The 19,865-nt window shown below is 34.8% G+C and overlaps 1 pseudogene; it reads right to left on the bottom strand.

Moving 5' to 3' along the window:
* Positions 1-8,830: 8,830 nt before the first annotated feature.
* LOC131063112 (arabinosyltransferase RRA2-like) lies at positions 8,831-17,679 on the bottom strand (annotated as a pseudogene).
* Positions 17,680-19,865: the final 2,186 nt, after the last annotated feature.

Below are 19,865 nucleotides of genomic sequence, written 5' to 3'. Positions count from 1 at the left end.
GGATTATGATAGGAGAGACATCCTCTATTGTGCGATTCGTTTCGGATTCTGACAAATTTGTTTAACACAAATTTTGCTCAAGAAATAGGTTTATAGTTTGTTTTGTCACTCTGGTTTGATAAAAATGATTTTTGATGAAAAGGGCTTCTAAAAATGATTTTTGAAATTTTCAAAAAAAAATTCAGTTTTTGCTCTCTGTTTTCTATTTTGGATCACGCGCTAGAACAGAGTCTACATGCGCTACTGAATTTACTAGATGCGCTAAAAGAATAAACACACGCGCTAAAGTTTGGACTTTCAGAAAATTGTGGTCTAACAGTTAAAAAAATTTATGCGCTATCTTGGGCTTTCTAAGCGCTAACTATTCTACTGGATGCACTAATGTTTGATTCCTATGCGCTAAGCTGTTGCTTCCACGCGCTAAAGTTCGGACTATTGAAAATTGTTGTTGAATTTGTTAAAAAAGCTACGCGCGATACTGGACTTGTCACACGCTAACCTTTAGACTTTATGCACTAATTGTTGGTACCGAAGCACTGAAATGTTGTTTATATGCACTAGAATGTTGTTTGGATGCGCTAAAGGAATTTGCACTATTTGGCCTTATGATGGAAACGCAACTATTTTGAACTAACGCACTAATTAGAAGTTGAATGCGCTAACAGAGGTATTCCATGTGCTAAGATGTTGCTCTTATGAGCTAAACTAGATTGATTTTATTTTTTATTATTATTATTATTTTTTTATTTTTTTTTTGTGGATTTTGAATTTTGTTGTAAAATTTTCAAGTGTGATGGATGATTTTCTAAAGTAATAAATGCAAGCACGACACAAAAAGTACAACTATTTTGCCTAATCTAACAAAAAGTGTATGTTCTTGCAAGGATGTGTTCAAATCCCCAATGTTTTAACAGGTTTGGATACAAGTAATACACTTCAGAAAGACTCTTTAGTCAAGGGTCATAAATAACATCATAGCCCACCAGTCTCGATACTCCGTTAGCTCAAACAGCCGTGTCACCCCCTAGGGGGCGCCCATTTTTTTGTTTTTTGCCAGAAGTTAACCCAAAGTGAATTGCTTCACAGTTGAGTAGTTATCTTGAGAGATATATGGTGAGTAATCTTGAGGGCGGATTCTTCCCCACCCTTGCACTATGATGTTACAAATGTCTGGTTACTGACTCGGCTCAAAGTTTCTAATTCTATGGTTCGTAATCAGGCTTCCTGTTCGGCCGTCAGTGATAAACTCCCTCAAGAGACTTCCCAACCTTTAGAACAAAGGCTTTACGTATCTCAAGGATACTGGGGGAAGGCTAATCACTGCGCGCAACCGTTGAAAAGGACTTTCGTCACTTTCCACATTTGATTATAGTGGGTTGGAATTCTTGGCATCAAAGTCGTTCCCCACTTAGGTCGTTCCCTTCACACTGGCCATAAACGGCTTTAAGAGTTGATTGCAACTCCTCAGGAAGGCAAGCCTGCTAAAGGATGTAATACTTGAATTTTAAAGAAAGTAGTAAGAGTGGTCTGGATTTTTGATCACCCAGTTAAGGGGAGAGCATATTCCTTCCACTTTCGAGACAAAGCAATCAATTTGGTTTATTTTATCCTTTCAAATCAGTGATTTGCTAAAATCTATGCGGAGATGTGGCTCCACAAAAACATGGTGTTCATTTTACCTTAAAACAATGATTTTCTGATCTATGAAAAGGAAATGGTCAACAAAGCAAATTTTTGATTTTGTGGTCAACAAAAGAAATCGGTTAAAAAGAAAGGGAGTCCGCTCCACCTGCAAGAAATTTGTTAGAGTTCTGCAAGCAAACCAAAAAAGGAAAATGTTAGAGAATTTGGGGGACTTCCACAAGTCTAAAATTTCAGTTCGGTTACAAAATTTTATTTTTATTTTTATTGTATTTTATTTTTTTCTTTTTTTTCTATCTATGATGCACTACAGAATGGACTGCACGCACTACAATAAAAACTAGATGCACTAAACTTGTGTTTCTATGCGCTATACTATTTCCTGGATGCACTACTCTATGGTTGGAAGCGCTACTCTGTTTCTTTCACCTACAGGAAAATTAAAAATTTGATGCGCTAACTTCTGATTTGCACACGCTGGATGATGGTGTACAAGCACTGATCTGTGGGATGGATGCGCTATGTTGTTTATTGCATGTGCTATTCTGTGTTTTTCCCGCTTCGAGACCTATAGGAAATTTTTTTTTTTAAACAAAATCATGCGCTAAAGGAATGACTTTACGCGCTATAGCAGAGATCCTTCGCGCTAGACAGTAGATGAGATGCGCTAGACTGTTAGGCGGATGCGCTAAAGAATGTTTTCGACGCGCCGATTCCTGTTTCCCACGGACCTGCAAAAGTCATTAATTTGAAAAGACGATTTGTTATTTGGGGTCGGCCCCACGGTGGGCGCCAGAAATGTATGGTGGAAAAGTGGGCTTATAAAACTTAAAATGTGAAAATATGATTAAATTACTAGTCCACACACACACATAGGACTTCTTGGTGCAAGCTATAGAGTAATAACGTATTACTCAACTTCCCAAGGAGGATCCCATGGTTCTCTATCTCACAATGTCCCTCAAACCAATGCTTTGCTCTCAGATTACTGAGCAAAATGGTTTAGGGATGGCAAATATAAGAACGAGAGATGCTTTGATAAAATTGTAATATGAAATAGATGCTAAGCTATGTATGATCTTAGAAATGCAATAAACTAGATGATAAGATTACAAGGTTAGTATGAATACTATCCTAGCATACTATATTTAGTCTATGATTAAGCTAAAATGATAAAGAAATTACTCTAAACATGCATATTTAGTGTAATTCTGATCTAAAAGAGGCTAAATGATGAGCATAAAGATGATATGAAAGCTTGAAAGAATTTGAGCATAAGTGTAATGCCTCAAATTTGGAGAATTCTATATGAAAATGGAGGGATGAGAGCTCTATTTATAGCAAAAATAGGGAAATGGATGGTCAAGATTGAATGGTTTGATCAAGGGTTGAATTTGAAAGTTGGGGATCTATGTTTGCAAATTGCACCAATGAAATGGTGACAAATGTCAACATAAGACTGGGTTAAAAAAAGGGGTTGGAGACATTGAATGCTTGAGAAGACCTCATGGTTATCTAGAGGCTAAGGGTCAAGTCTAAGTTAGGATTACCCACTGGATTAGGAGTTAATCCAAGGATAAACCTTTGTGCAAATGATTAAGAGATAATCATGGTCAAAGCATTAAAGGCCTAATGAGACCCTTGGGTTGGGTAGAGGTTGAGTCAAAACAAATGTTTTAACCATGTAGGAGGGTTTGGGTTAACCATTAATGGTTATTGGAGACTTTGTAGATTAAGTGGTTGAAGGTTGGAAGCTTTCAAAGGTTATCAAAGACTTTGAGACATTTAGTGGTTGAAGGTTGAAAGCCTTTAATGGTTATCAAAGACTTTGAGGTTTTGAGAAGTGACTTCCCTTTGTTTAGGGATGTGACAAAGTTTAGAGGAGGGGTTAGGTTAATTAGAAGCAATTTAGAGGATTCTAGAAGGGATTAGAAAGGGGTTTAGGATTTTGCAAGTGGATGGAGGGATAATAGGATTTAATTGAAATAAAGAGATTTAATTCAATTTGGTTGCAATGTGGGGAAATTAAATAAATTAGATTTATTCAATTTAGAATAACTATTTAATTAAATTTGAATTTAATTAAAAGTGGCTAGGGGGATTTAATTGAATAAAATGATTTATTCATTAAATGGGTATAGTGAATTTTATTTAAATAAATTGAGTAATTTACTTAATAAAATAGAAGAATGTGGATAATTTAATTAAATTGGATTTAATCAAATAGAGAAATGAACATAAAATATTCATTTACGAATATGGTCATTTTTATACGTCTACAGTAACTTCATGTAAATGCAATGTTGAGATACCATTTTCCCAACAAATCTCCCATTTGTTGAACACCTTGCAAGAGCAAAGGGAGTATCAACACAATAAATCAATTGCTAGGGGCCATGAGGGCCATAGACTCCAAGCACCATATGAACTTCTCTATGCTCACAACCTTAGTTAAAGAATCTACAACATTCATCAAAATTTCTACCTTAACCAATTCACCTTGCCATCTTCAACCATATCTCTGACAAAATGATATTAAACTTCAATGTGCTTGGTCCAGGCATGCAATGTCTGGTTCTTAGCTAGGCAGATCACAGTTTGACTGTCACAATAAACTATCATGGCTACTTGTTTTATTCCAATGTCTGAACATAGTCTCTTAAGACAAATGGCCTCTTTACAAGCATGAGCAGCTGTCATATACTTTGCTTCAGTAGTGGACAAATTAGCCACAACTTGTTTCTTACTCATCCAACTAATTGCACCACCAAATAAAGTAAACACATAAGCACTGATGGATCTTCTGCTATCAATATCACCTGCCCAGTCTGAGTCCTTATAACCATGAATATAAAAGAAAATCATGTCTCCAACTGAATTACCATGATAACACAAAGAATATTTTGAGGTTTTGACTGCATCCAAGTGAACTCTACTAGGATTAGACATATATCTAGATAGAATTCTCACTATTTGGGCAATGTCTGGTTTAGACCATAAAATACAACAAACTTCCAACTGCACTTTGGTAAGGCACTTTGCTCATGTCTTCCATCTTTGATGGGGATGTAGGACAATTTGCAGCAAATAATTTCATTCCAACTGTAAAAGGAACACGCAATGGTCTACAATCTTGCACTTTGAACCTCTGTAATACTGAATTCACATATTTACTTTGGCCTGGCCATAGCTTTCTATTTACTCTACCTCTTCTAATTTCCATCCCAAGAATGTGTTTCACTACACCAAGATATTTCATTTCAAATTTAGCAACGAGATGAGACTTTAGTTCTGAAATCATACCTTTCCCTTTACCAATGAATGAGATATCATCAACATACAATGCAATGTACTGGAAATGATCACAATCAGTTTTATAATAAACACAATGATCTAATTTGGAATGCTCAAATCACAAACTTAACACATATGTATCAAATTTCTGGTACGACATCCTAGGACTTTGCTTGAGGCCATACAGGGATTTCTTTAATTTACAGACCAAATTACTTTTACCTTTCACCACATAGTGCTCCGACTGTGTCATATACATATCCTCCCCCAAATCACCATGAAGGAAAACAATTTTTACATCCATTTTCTCAACCTCTAAATCATAAGCAGCAACAATAGAAAGCAAAAATCTAATGGATGTCATTTTGGCAATAGGAGAAAATATCTCACCATAATCAACACCCTCAACCTGAGAATAGCCTTTTGCAACCAACCTTACTTTATACTTCTCAATGTTTCCATCTAAACCAATCTTTTCCTTGAACACCCATTTTCAACCAATAGGCTTTCATCCTTAAGGTAATGGTACAAGATCTCATGTATCATTCTTTTTCAAAGCTGTCATTTTGTCTTACATACCAATCTTCTAGGATTATGCATCATTCATAACTAATGCCTCTTCTACAGATTTTAGTTCATCCACATTAGTATTCAAAGAAAAAATACATCTCCAATCATCAAGTGAATACCTTTTTCAGGTGGTTGTCTATGTCTTGTAGACCTTAAAACAAGCTGAGTTGGAGGTTCTTCCTCCTCTTCTGAAGATTCAAAGCTAGACGAGCTCTCCTCAACTTATTGCCTATCTAGGGGCCTAGATTCAACTCTTTCAGGTGTAGAAAGAAATTGAATCACGTCTTCCTTTTTAGTTTGTTCTGGCTGCAATGTAATAGAAGGAGACTTAATTTCTCTAAAAATAACACTTCTACTATGAATTATCTTTTGTGCAACATGGTCCCAAAGCTTGTATCATTTCACACAATAATTGTACCTGATGAAGATACATTTGACAACCTTGTTCTCTAACTTTGTCTGCTTCTCCTTTGGCACATGTGCATATGCCTCACAACCAAAAACTCTAAGATGTCTCAATAAAGGCTTGTGACCCGACCATGCTTCCATAGATGTTTAATCAACAAGGGTTGATGTAGGAGACCTATTAATCAGGTAGCAAGTAGTGGCTACAACTTCAACCCAAAATTTTGTTCTAGACCAGCACCACTCAGCATACTCCTAGCCTTCTCCATCAGTGTCATGTTCATTCTTTCTGTAACTCCACTCTTTTATGGAGAATACAGAGTTGTCTTCTATCTATTAATGCCACAATATTTACAAAATCTATCAAAATCATTAGATAAAAATTCACCGCCATTATCAGTGCTCAAACATTTAATTTTCTTTCTAGTGTACAACTCAACCATTGCTTTAAATTCTTTAAATTGATTGTAAACTTCAGATTTACTCTTTATAAAATATACCCATGTCCTACTAAAATCATCAATAAATGAAACATAATATGTTAATTTTCCAATCAAAGGAACTTCTACAGGACCAAACACGTCATAATGAATAAGATCCAGAACACCGCAAGTTTTATGAGAACTTGAGTAAAACTTAACGCGTTTTTATTTTCTATAAATGCAATGCTTACAGAAATCAAAGTCAAGATTACAATCATGCCCCCCTATGTTATATACCAGACACAATCATAAACAACAAATGGAACAAACCCTACTCAATATTTGAAGCTTTAAAATCAGTTGAGGATGACACCTAAGTTCTGCCAAAATTATTCATGTACATAAAAAGGTGAATTGTATGATATTTCAATAATATGATTTCAAAACCTTAAATGAACACCAAAATTTAACATATAGTCAAGATATTCTATACGTGGGCAAAACCATTTTCTTTTAGAGCCATCCATAGGTATAACTCTGCCATGGAACTGAGAATAATTGAGAACTTATCAAATGCCTTAATGTGGTGATAAGGCTCAAACCCAATCATGTTAATATTGATGTGTATGCTAGTTGCTACATAATCTACTCAAATAAAGACAGTACTATAAAACGTAAGCTAAATTGTGCCTATAAGCATAGTAATGTGATTAAACTTAGGATTTGCTTCCATCCAGTGGTTCATACTGGACCCTTTTAATTCTTAGCATCGATATGTTAAGCATGTAAATATTTAACTGCATCAAAGCTACAATCTGCAAACTACAAAAAAGTTCGAAGACCAAATTGAAAAATTTAAAGAATCTTCTCAAAATAACTACAAAGATAATCTGTTTTGGTTAAAGATCATGAAAATGGCCAATAAAAAAGCCTACAAGCATCTACAGTCTAAAACATCAATGGTTCATTATCATTTTAGATGCAAGACATGGATCAGAAGCCCAAAGCATCTTTACACAACCCCAAATGATCAAATGGGAACTAATTGCTCCCATCCATGGATAATACATGCACAGAACCACTAAACATAGTTTTTGTAAATTCTTCACAAGAGAAAAATGCATGACACTTCCCTATAGATAGAGATGATAAAAAATGCATAATGTAAGAGCTTCTCAATCCTAAACAATCAACATATATAGTAGTGTGATATGGACATAAATTGCACATTTTTAAGAATTGAAAAGAAAGCACAAAGCATGACATAAAAATCCCAAGCAACTAAATGTTGCGCATGCTTCGACATGTGAAGAAATGAACTGTATTGAAAAGAAGGTCAATGTTTTTAAGTTATTCATGCTATATAAGATGATAAAGAACTAAAACAGTTAAGAGGAGCTATAAGTTTTTTGATACAAGCACTCAAAGTATGAATCACTCTTTGATTAGTAAAAGAGTTTGATGTCAGGGTTCATGATAAATATTTTGAGTAAGACTATTTTTCCTTCCAGCAAGAGCCCTCTCACCTTCATTAGAACACAATGGATATTTTATATCATTTTTGTGTATAAAATAAGTATCTCCTCTTAACACAATAATGAACTTGTTTTTTAAAATAGCAATGACTTGAATTTTACACTATAAAAATGCAATCAGAAGGAAACCAATAACATGAGTCTACCAAGGAAATCATGAAACAGAAAATTATGCACTTGACTGTGATAGTGACTATTTATGAACAAAGGAAGAGAAAACATAAAAGCATTGCATGGTATCATTATAAACACTTCAGAATGGGAGTAGCATGTAGCAAGATTTTTTTTCAAAAGAAGTGCAATGTAAAATTATGCATGGATTCTTGATTCTCAAAAATCTAAAATACATACTATGAACTTGTTAAAGAAGAGTCAAGAACAAGCAATCATCTACAGTTGAAAAAAAATTGATATAAAGGAACAAATCCTTTTCATTTCTTGGCATAACAACTATACTATTAGAAAATTCAAAGTGTAAATGGGCAATCCTCTAATGCCAGAAAATGAACATTTGTGAAGCATCAATTGACAAAAAGCTTATGAAAAAATTATTGGATCCCTTGTAGCCTAAAATATAAAGGACTTTCCACTTTGCAGTACACTTTGAAGATTGCCAAAATGGAAAGGAACTGACAATGAGAAGTGTAGTCACATAAATCTGTCCACTTAATTAAATGAATATTTAGTATTTATTTGATTATTTAATTATCAATCAATAATTAATTAAATTAATATTTAATTAATTCATCTTAACCCTCTTCTCCTATTAATTAAATAAATTATTGAATTTATTTGATTTAATTGACTTAACCAAATATCTCTCTTTAGGATAATCTTTTGTTGCTAACACTAACATTTGTTTCTTGTGCTCTTGTGTGTGTTGCCATCAAATAGATTTTCTAATCCTTTTTGTAGAACATCAAGAAGCATCGTAAATTGCTCAGTCCCTCCAATAACTTACAACTATGCCTCTCCCTCACTGATCCACCAATCAGAACCATCAGGAAAAGGATCAAGAGCATTTTTCTTTCCATGCACATAATACTCAACAACAACCTTCATTCTAGGAAGCTTATCTGGATGATAATTGATGTGGACAACAACTGGTTTAAAACTGGCCATGTTTGGATCCTTCCTAAACCTTCTAAACAAAACTTTGGTATTCAAAAATTTATAATAATCCATTGTCTATCTTGATGCATGAAGCCCTTCATAACCTGGATGAGATGGGAAAAAGAGCTCCTCATTGAAGACTACCTGATCCTAAGCTTGCTCCTTGGAAATTTGATTAGCAACTCGATCCAGAAGCTCAATTGAAGGAATGGTAGGCCTAATGTAGAAAAAACCAGAATTATAAACCCAAATCCTCATTGTGTGAGCATAACGAGCCCAGCCCATCGGAGGATCATCAAAGACATCATTGTACCCATAAGCTGTCATATTTATGTGCCCATCAGTCATGGATTCCACATCACAATCCCTATGAAGAAAATCAAATGGATTATGTAGATAGACAATATCTACATCAGATAGCAAAACACTATATCCTAGCTGCAAAAACTCCCTTAACATTGCAAATTTCAATGTTGAAACAGCATGGTTGTCTCTTGTTTTCTGTAGGTTCTTTAATATTCTTTCATTTGGATCTCTTCGATACACTAGTACATCATTTTCTTGGTAGAAGTCTACTAGGGGGTCATCCAATGCAACTACAAGATAATTTGTAATGCCAGCTCGCTTAATGCTCTCAAACCATACTTGCAACATATCCTTAACATTTGAATTGGCAAGAGCAACAATGAGCTCCTGATTTACTGCAATTTTCTTAAGTTGTTTAGCAAGTTTGGGATTCACCAATTCATCTAAGAGTACTGAAGGATTTGTTCTTAAGATTTTTACAGTCCCCATGGGCCCTACCTTCACTTGGAGCCCCAAGGTCAAAAACTGTTTTTGGGCATTGTCCTTGATTTGTTCTACTTGCTGGACCTTCAAGCTCAGCTCTCTTACTTGTTTGCTTAGCTTGGCATTCATTTTACCAAGTGTATGCAACTCTCTATATAAATGCTTCACTTGTTTTGCAAATGCACGTGATAAATGCACCTAAAAAACAACAAAAACTTAATAAATTTTTACATAATGAACACAAAATTTTGTTGTTTTTATCTTAACCACCACATAAATCTAAAGAAATGATTTTGCATCATTCACACAAGTTAATATGCCAAAAGGTTATTAAAAAATAAAAATAAAAAGTTAAAAAAAAAAGTAAAAAACCCAAAAACGGTTTTCTAATCTAACGATCTTCAAAAACAAAATTTATTAAGTGGTCAAAATTGGGCTTTCACACTTTATCTTCTTTTTTTTTATTACAACAACATCAAGACAATAGATTTTGTCAACTCAAAATAGACAGCCTTTCAGATTTGTTTTCAACAAATTATTTCTAGGACTTAAAGCTGTGCATTTCGAGATTGTTTCTAGAACTTAAAGCTATGAATTTGGGGATTGTAGAAAGTTAGAAACATGGTTTTCTTGACCTATTTTCCATAAATGACTAAATCATGCTTTTTCAAAGAAAAGAGTTGGACGTGATTTAAGCAAAACTCTATAAAAACTACGTATTTGGAAATTGTAGATATTTGCATTTCTTTGCATTTTTCCCAGATAGTATTTTCAATAAAAAGGCGCTTTTAAAATTTCGATCAGATTTCTTTTGAATTGGAAAAAAAAAATATGCATTAGAGAATTGCAGAATCTTGGTTCTCTATATATTTTTTCTACAAAAAATCATTCTTTTCAGAACAAAAAGATCATTCTGGGAATTTTATAGCTTTCTTTTTTAACTAAAATTCTGTAGAAACTAATTATCTAGGGAACGTTACATCTCTACACAAAACAATGCCTTTTTCATAAATAAAAGAGGTACTCAGGCAATTCAATCAGACTAATTTTGAACTAAGAATACATAGAATATAAGCACCTAGGGGTCGAATAACATTGATATTTTGTAAAATTTTGTTTTCCAAAACAGAAAAAGAAAAACAGTGCCTTCCTGGTCAGTGAGGGATACCTGCGATGACACTTGGTATATGACAATTGAAACATAATTTGGTGCTCAAGACTGTAGAAAGCCATGGGGGTAAAGATAAGCAAAGATAAGCCCAAATAAAATTCCTGCTCCAACTACGACTGCTAATCTCAATCCTCGAAAAGTTGATCTAGTACCTCTGAACAGGGGCCCATCTCTGTAGAATTTTGAACCTGACCTATCCTCTCTGAACCAACTGATTAGCAAACAATAACAACAAAAAGAAGAAATTGCAAAAAGAAATCACAATTCAAAATAAAAAACAAAGTGCCTTGTTTTTTGGAATTGCACACACCAATTTCTTTATTGAAGCTTAATTAAAAAATTACATCGAGACTGTATATATAAAGAATTTGCAACCTAGAAGAATAAATAATAACTGCAGTTCTAAATATATTCCTAGCATTGCATGGAAAGATACTAAGGCTCTCGAACTAAAAAAAGCAAACTACTCCCTAAATTAAGAATACAATAAGTGCATGCACAACATACTTTATTTACTAAAAGCAAACTCATGCAAAAAGCAAAACTAAAAATAGTCCTAAGGATTCATGCATGTTGGAGTACATTCTTTATTTGCATGAATAAACAAAAAAATTATTAACTAAATTAATCTAGCTGCATGCTAGAGTAGCATCAGTTATCAATATACTCCCCCTTGATGCTGAGAGGGCTGACAATCTTATCTCGTAGTGCTATAAACTGAGCTTTCGCAACCGCTTTGGTGAATATATCTGCTAGCTGATCCTGGGTGTTGATGTGCTTCAATTCAACATCCTTCTTCTACACCAAATCTCAAATGAATTGATATTTCAAATCAAAATGCTTTGTTCTGCTATGATGAACTGGATTCTTAGCTAACTTGATGGCACTCACATTGTCACAATAAATGACTGTAGGCTGAATTTGTTTTTCTCCAATTTCTTCCAAAACTTTTCTGAGCCAAAGAGCTTGTGTACCTGCTGAGGCAATTGCAACATACTCTGCTTCTGTAGATGAGAGGTCAACAATACTTTGTTTTTGTGAGCTCCAATTAATCAAACCAGAACCAAAAGAAAAACAATTTCCAGATGTAGATTTATGATCATCCATACTACCTCCCCAATCTGAATCACTAAAGCCTACTAGATTGAACTTTTCAGAAGAGTAGTACTGAATACCAAAACTTAAATTCCCTTTCACATACCTCAAAATCCTCTTGGCTTCCTTCATATGTATTTCAGATGGATTTGTCATATACCTTGAAACAAGTGAAACTGAATAGGCAATATCAGGCCTCGTGTGGATTAGAAACATCAAACTCCCCACAATACTTCTATAAGCTGTCTCATCAACTAATTCAACACCATCATCTCTACATAACAAATCTCCATGAGCACTTGGAGTGGAGGCAGGGTTACAATCAGTCATATTAAATTTCTTTAGCATATCCTGTGCATACTTTGTTTGACAAATGAAAATCTCATCCTTACTTTGATAAACCTCCATTCCTAGAAAATATTTCATTAGACCAAGATCTTTCATCTCAAATTCTTTCATCATAGCAGCTTTGAATTCATCTTTCATCTTAGAACTACTACCCATATACAAAAGATCATCAACATACAAACTTATGATGAGAATATCAGTACCTTCTTGTTTGTAGTAAAGGGTAGGATCACTCTTACTTCTCTGGAAGCCATTCTCCTGAAAGTATCCATCAATCCTGGCATACCACGCTCTTGGTGCTTGCTTGAGGCCATACAAAGCCTTCTTCAACTTGTAGACATAATTATCTTTTCCTTCCACTTCAAAACCTTGTGGTTGCTCCACATATACTTCCTCTTCTAAGTACCCATTCAAGAAGGCACTTTTCACATCCATATGATGTATGCTCCACTTCTTCTGAGCTGCTAATGAAATCAACATTCTTATGGTCTCTTGTCTTGCTACTGGTGCAAATGTCTCTTCATAGTCAATTCCATACTTCTGTGTGAAGCCTTTAGCAAATAATCTTGCCTTGTGTCTTTCAACACTCCCATCATTGTTAAATTTGGTCTTGTAGACCCATTTGGTGCCAATCCTTTTTCTGTCATGTGGAAGTTTTGTTAACTCCCAAGTGTCATTCCTGTGAATGGAATCCATCTCTTCTTCCATGGCTTTCACCCAAACCTCATTAGTACATGCATCTTCGAAACATGATGGTTCAAAATCAGCCTTGGCTAATAAAGCAAAATTCACTGTCTCACCTACTGGGTTTTCTTCATGTACTTGATTTCCACTCTTCTGGTAGATATCACTCAATCTCCTTACCTTCCTTGTAGAACTTTGAGAAGAAGCTAGACTTGAACTTGGTACTAAAAAACTTGATGAAGGATTGCTTGGTGGAGTTAAACCACTGGATATAGAAACATTAGTTGGCTGCTCATGATCAATATCAACAATTATATCATCATTCAAAACAGATTTTGGCTTCTCAACATGGCCCTTTTTATGACCATAAACTCCCCCTTCATCAAAAATCACCTCTCTTGAGACAATAAGCTTATTAGTGAGGGGATTATACAATCTATAAGCCTTTCTTTTCTCACTATACCCAATAAAAATACATGACTCACTCTTTGCATCTAACTTCTGTCTATTCTGATCAGGTACATGCACATAAGCCAAACAACCAAAAACTTTGAAATGATTAACATTAGGCCTTTTACCTTACCAAGCTTCATAAGGAGTCATCTTTTCTAGTGCACTAGTGGAGCTATGGTTGAGGATGTACACAGTTGTAGCAACTGCATCTCCCCAATAAGAATTACTCAATCCCTTGGTTTGTAACATGCACCTTGCCATTTCAACCACAGTACGATTCTTCCTTTCAGCTACTCCATTCTGTTGAGGTGTGTATGCAGTAGTAAGTTGCCTCTTGATGCCATTAAAATCACAATAACTTTGGAAAGCCTTTGAGAAAAATTCTCCTCCACAATCAGTCCTTAAACACTTGATCTTGCACCGTTTCTCATTTTCCACAAGGGCTTTAAACTTCTTGAATGTATCCAAGGCTTCATCTTTGGCCTTCAAAAATTATACCCAACAATTTCGTGAGTAATCATCAATAAAAGTGATGAAATATGATGACTTACCCAAACTCTTAGTCTGCATAGGACCACATATATCTGAATGAACAAGCTAAAATGGGTGATGAGCCCTCCATGCATTGCCCTTTGGAAACTTTTCTCTTGCATGCTTTCCTTTAGCACAATCTTCACAAACCTCCTTGTGTTCCTCAACCTTAGGCAAACCAGAAACTAATGCATGTGAGGTTAGAAACTTCAAACTATGAAAATTTAAATGCCCATACCTGAGATGCCATAACCAACTTGAATCCTCATAAGCCATATTTGTCAAACTGTTGTTATGTTCACCAAACCTCAAGGGGAACATCCTATTTCTTGTCATAGGAACAACAGTGATCACCCTATTACCCTTATTCTTATCATAGATAGTACATGTCTTATTCTCAAATACTACTTTATAATTTTTCTCACATAGCTGCCCAACACTTAACAAATTATGCTTCAATTGTGGAGTATAATAAATATCATGAATACTCTTTATACCTTCTTTTGTTTGGACCTCCATAGCTCCTTTGGCAGCAACCTCCAATGATTTATCATCACCAAGCTGGATATTGGATTTGAAACTTCCATCCTTTGTTGAGAACAACTTCTCATTCCCTGTCATATGGTTAGAGCATCCAGAATCTAGGCACCAAACATCTTTACTAGTATTTTCACCCTTGGCATAAGATAAAAATAAGTGATCAGGAGGATTGTCACTACTTTCTTGAGCATAGTTAACACTTTTACCTTCTTTCAATCTGCATTCTCTTTCAAAGTGGCCATACCTATTACAATGGTAACATTGAACATTTCTCTTATCAAATCTGCCTCTACCTCTTCCTCTGAAACCACCACTTCCTCTTGAGCCACCTCTTCCTCTACCTCTTGAAGAATTTTGGCTTTTCCCTTTACCTTGGCCTTGATTGATTTTGGAACTACGGCTGCTTGCATATTCATTTTTTGTGATTAGCAATTTAGAGGAAAACACTTTCTCTACACCTTCTAAAGAATCTTTCAATCTTTCTTCATGAGACATCAGGGATCCAACTAGTTGATCAAACTATAGTTTTGTCAAATCCTTGCTTTCTTCTATGATTATTGCTACATGATTCCATCTGGGTGTCAAAGATCTCAACACCTTTTTTATCAAAACTTCATTGCTTACAATTTCCTCAAGTGTAGCCATTTTATTGACCACATCTTTGAGTTTGACACAATAATCACTTATACTTTCGGCTTCTTGCATCTTCAAATTCTTGAACTCTCGCTTCAATGTCTAAAGCTTGACCACTTTAACTTGATCACTACCCTAGTAAGCTTCCTGTAGAGTCTTCCAGGCATCTTTGGTAGTTGTTGCTTCTGATATTCTTGGAAATAAGCTCTTATCAAGAGCTATCTGAATGTGAAACAAAGCTTGAGCATTCTTTTTCCATGCTTCCTTTCTTGTTGTTCTTTCATTGGCTGTAAGGGCATTCCAATCAGTTGGCTCTTCATAAACTGATTAAATAATCTCCCACAAATATTTTCCAATCAAAAAGGTTAACATCTTAATGCACCAATAATCATAATCATTCCCATCAAATTCTGGAACAGACATATGGTTAGAATTCGACATGATTAACTTTGGCAAAATTCCAACAATAAAACTTTAACCCAAAACAATTTTACCTACTCTAATACCACTTGTAGAATTTTGAACCCGACCTATCCTCTCTGAACCAACTGATTAGCAAACAATAATAGCAAAAAGAAGAAATTACAAAAAGAAATCACAATTCAGAATAAAAAATAAAGTGCCTTGTTTTTTGGAATTGCACACACCAATTTCTTTATTGAAGCTTAATTAAAAAATTACATAGAGGCTGTATATATAAAGAATTTGCAGCCTAGAAGAATAAATAATAACTGCAGTTCTAAATATATTCCTAGCATTGCATGGAAAGCTACTAAGGCTCTCAAACTAAAAAAAGAAAACTACTCGCTAAATTAAGAATACAATAAGTGCATGCACAGCATGCTTTATTTACTAAAAACAAACTCATGCAAAAAGCAAAACTAAAAATAGTCCTAAGGATTCATGCATGCTGGAGTACATGCTTTATTTGCATGAATAAACAAAAAAACTATTAACTAAATTAATCTAGCTACATGCTAGAGCAGCATTAGTTATCAACAATCTCTTCTACTACTCATTTTTTTGGATTTGGGGTATCCAAAAAACCTCAAATCAAACAACTGTTAGTCCTCAAATGGGTGTTGTTAAAATGAAGGCTTCGAGGACAGAGATGTTACAGGGCACTGAGCTTCTAGGAGGATAAAAGTCATTGCAATCCTTAGATCTGCAGATGATGGGTAAGATGTTTAGTTATAGAACTTGCGTGATAAGGTGCAAACTCAGATATAAGCCAGACATTCAGCAGGGTTTTGAATTGAAAATAGGTCCGTGAATAGATGGGTGCCATTATTTAAGAAGGAGAGAGACTAAATCTACATTTGGATCATGTGAAATGCTGAAAAGGGGGAAAATTTGATGCTTTGTTTGTAAGCAGAAACAAAGGCATCTCAGCGTCTACTAATAAATTACTTGATGAGGCGGCAATTGTCATATAAATTGACAATTGTCATCTCATCAAGTATAATTTATATTATATTAGCATATCAATTGACAATTGCTGCCTAACCAAGTAATTTATATTATATTGCTGGCAAATAAATTTAGAATATACCTTATGCTTAAATCATTATTTTTTTTTGTTTAATAGTTGGAAAGCTATTATATTAATATTAATACACTGCAGGAAAGCTCTCTAAAATAAAAAATTTAAAATTAATGTACATAGTGCATAAGATGGGGCCCCACTCAAATTAGTTCAGGAATCTTCCCATGGGATTTGAGGAAGGTTATATTAGTTTTTTCCAATTTAAAAGTAAATTATAATATTGTGGTTGTAAAATTAGTTAGTATTTAATTTTTTATTTTGTTTTTGTGTTTATATTTATTTGAATGTTTAATGTATATAAATGTATTCGTGTATTAATACTATTATAATTAAAATATTTATAAATTAATACAATGATAATAAAAATAATAAATCTTATAATACCAACGATAATAAAAATAATATAATAAAATAATGAATCTTATAACTATTATTATATTATAATTATTTAAATTATTAAATGTTCCATCTAAAGTTAAGAGATCATGTTGGGTCTAAAAAATAATTTTTTTATATAAGAATATTCTAACATATTTTTTTATATAAGAATATTCTAACATATTTTTTTATTGTTTGATTTATGTAAAATAATCAATAATATTATCTTTTATCTTATGTTTTGGATATGAATTTCTTATAAAGCGAAGATTATTAAGAAAATGATGAAAATTAATCTAGTTAATATAACGATCACTTCCAATATGATAATCAACGGAGACTCGCTCTGCAACTGTGACTAGGCCTAGGGTTTGAACCCTGGGTTGCAGGGCCGCAGGATTTGACGAGGGGATGTACGTGAGCCTTACGCGAAGGTGAGTTAATATCTTGGTTTGTGTGTAGACTACACTCCCAGCATCCTCTTCGTTGTCACTTCACCTTGCCTGCCCTAGTGTGAGCGTTTAATGCCATTTAATGGAGGACTCATCTGGAGGCTCCGAAAAATGCAGCAATGATGCCCCTTTTAAAGCCAAAACATTCAAGGATGCGGTTACCCTTTCTGCTCCCTCTATCATCGAAGGTGCAAGGTTTGTCATGAACCCTAATGGAAGCCCCTATGGAGAAGGTAAGGACCCTCACTCTACCCGAGAATCTATCTTCATCTCTCCTAATGACTTAATGTGTAAAGAAATTAAAATGGAAAAGGATAGACTTGAAGATACTGTAATTTTATTTGCTGCTGTAGATATGGATAAATGCCCTACTTGTAAATTCATTGATGATTAGATTAGGAATGTATGGAACACTAAATTAGGATATTTGGTTTCGTTCTGTAGACTCATTCAAGAAGGATTGTTTGTTATTTTCTTTAAAGATCATAAAATGTAGAAAGAAGTGCTTAGTAAATAATATTGGTTTGTCGTAAAATGCACATTTCATGCCCTAGAATGGTCACCGAAAGTGGTCAATGAATAAATTCTTTCACTCTCGTGCCCTACATGGGTTCTAATTCAAGAAGTGCCTCAACTATTGTGGAGATTCATACCCCAAATCCTGGAACCGATAGGAAAAGCTATTCAGGTGGATAATTCATCCTCGCTTATTCCACATTTGGATGCTAGAGTATTGATATCAATTAATCCTAGTTGTGATCTCCCCAAAATGGTTAATATTAATCTCAAATTTGAAGTCGTTGTTTGCCATATTGAAATCCTTGGTGAGGTGAATGCGTGCTTTCTCTGCAGGAAAGAAGGGCATATTCGCAAGAATTTCCCAATTATTAATAAAATTAAGGGATCGGATAGATCTCACAATCAATCCGACAACCTGCCACCTGTTCATACAATGTGCATCCCAAGCATGGAAAACCTCAATGGCATTAGTAAAAAAATCAATAATATACTAAATGGGAAAAATTCTAAACCCCGAGAAGTTGGAAAAAATTTCAACTCTGGTAGCTCTCGAGTTGCCCCCACCCCTCACTCTACGATCTCAAATGCTCTAAAATAGTTAAATGAGAATTCGCAGGATGAGTTTCAGATTGTGGGGAAAAATCCTAAGAAAAGAAGGAGGAAAAATGCTCAACAATTAGCATTGGAAAAAATTAGGGCAAATGGTCCTAGTAATTCAATGTATGTGACTAATAAGACAAATTTGGATAGCAATTTAACATCACCTATGGAGGATGATGGCCTTAAGATCCCCCTAGAGATGAAATTCTCTAGCCTAGCTTCTAATGGTGATAACCCTGGAGTTCGAAACACTAAGGATAGAGACGGTGTGAGTAGTGAGCTAAGTTTGGGAGGGAGCTGGTCTAGGTTGATGAATTAAACTTCTCACAGAAGTTTGGCAGACATGGATGTTTCATTTGAAATGGATCTATCAAAAGATCCTCCATACATCACCAAGGCAGAGCTTTCCTCTCAAACTGAACCCACTCCTAATCCGATCTCTATCACTCCCCCTAAGAAGTTTGTACCCCCTAAGAAGTTTGTAGAGCTTGAGGATACCTGTGTGATTGAGGTCATTATTGTTGACTCTAAGGCTGGTGAAGTTAATCCACTATCTAGCGATGGTGTTATTCTAGACCTTCCAGATAGGTTGAAGGCTTTAGAGCCTTATTCTAAGACCCTAGAGACCTCTAGTCAAGGGAACAATAGGAAGGCTTTTGAAATCGAAGAGGAGGACCAGGGAGAAGAATGCACAAGAGAAGAAGGAGAATGGACAATGGATAATCAAAACCCCGAGGCAATCCATAGATGAATAAGGGGTAGACCTCTGGGATCCAAAAACAGGGGTGCTAATAACATAAGGAATAATGAGGAGAAGAAATATCTCCCAAGATGCTTTAACAAGTTTAAAGCATCCAGAGAATAAAACAACACACTGAGTCAAGATGAAGTTCATCTCTTGGAACATTAGGGGTCTGGAATCTCCAGATAGGAAACAAATTGTCAAAAGGTTTGTCAACAAACATAAGAACGTAGACTTTATTATGCTTCAAGAACTCAAGGCTGTAAAGTTTACCCTAGAAGTCAACCTAGAATTTATATGGAAAGACTCTATCAAGGTCTCCTCAAAGCATGACAGAGGTAGAGGAGGTGTTGGAATACTTATTAACCCTAAATGGAAAGAGTGCATAGTAAACCAAGGATGCT

The sequence above is a fragment of the Cryptomeria japonica genome, chromosome 11 (genome assembly GCF_030272615.1).
Source record: "Cryptomeria japonica chromosome 11, Sugi_1.0, whole genome shotgun sequence".
Taxonomy (NCBI): Eukaryota; Viridiplantae; Streptophyta; class Pinopsida; order Cupressales; family Cupressaceae; genus Cryptomeria; species Cryptomeria japonica.
This window is presented reverse-complemented; position numbering and strand designations above follow the sequence as displayed.